Here is a 729-nt window from a genome sequence, read left to right as displayed (position 1 = left end):
TTTAACAAATTATCATGTCAAATAAATGTTTCAAACTCTACCTTTTATCTTGTAAAATGCATGATGCTTGGAGGGGTTTCCTTTAGTCTGGTTTGTGCAGTGATTTTGTGATAGGGAAACATTGATTAGGAACATGGCTGAGGTTCAATAGACATTTTGGTTCTGACCCAGGGTGAGATTAAAATCTAGGTGAGGTGAAAAAAGCTGGTGCATGAAACAGCTGGATCCCCAGTTCTTCTAACCCACCCCACCATCTCTTCAAGTTTAAAAATAAGACATCCACTGCTGGATGGAAATAAGGGGAAACCACATGGAAAACAAGAGACAGTGCTTTACTTTAAAGGATGTTTTAGGGAAACACCACTTCCCATAGCATAGCAGTAGATTTTTCTCTCAAAGGCACAGTTCTGCCACCCTCTGGCATACAATGCAATTGGCACAAGCAGACGTTGAATGTTTAAAATGGTACTTATCAGTTTTAATGCATTTTCAATACATCTTAAAATAAGGGATGCGGGGTCTCCCTATGCCTCCTGACTCCCTCCTCCAGCTCCCACATATCCTCCTGCCCTGTGACTCCCTCCCCCAGCTCTCCAATACTCCTGACCCAGCCCATCCCCATGCCTCGCTGACCAGCGTCCCTACCCCCAGATCCCCATACACTTGTCCTGACCCCATTTCCAAGCCCACTCCATATCCCTGACCGCCCAGCTTCCTCATAGCCCTGAT

The sequence above is a fragment of the Chelonoidis abingdonii genome, chromosome 2 (assembly GCF_003597395.2).
Source record: "Chelonoidis abingdonii isolate Lonesome George chromosome 2, CheloAbing_2.0, whole genome shotgun sequence".
NCBI classification, from domain to species: Eukaryota; Metazoa; Chordata; order Testudines; family Testudinidae; genus Chelonoidis; species Chelonoidis abingdonii.
The sequence above is the reverse complement of the archived record's forward strand: the minus strand, read 5'-3'. Positions refer to the sequence as shown.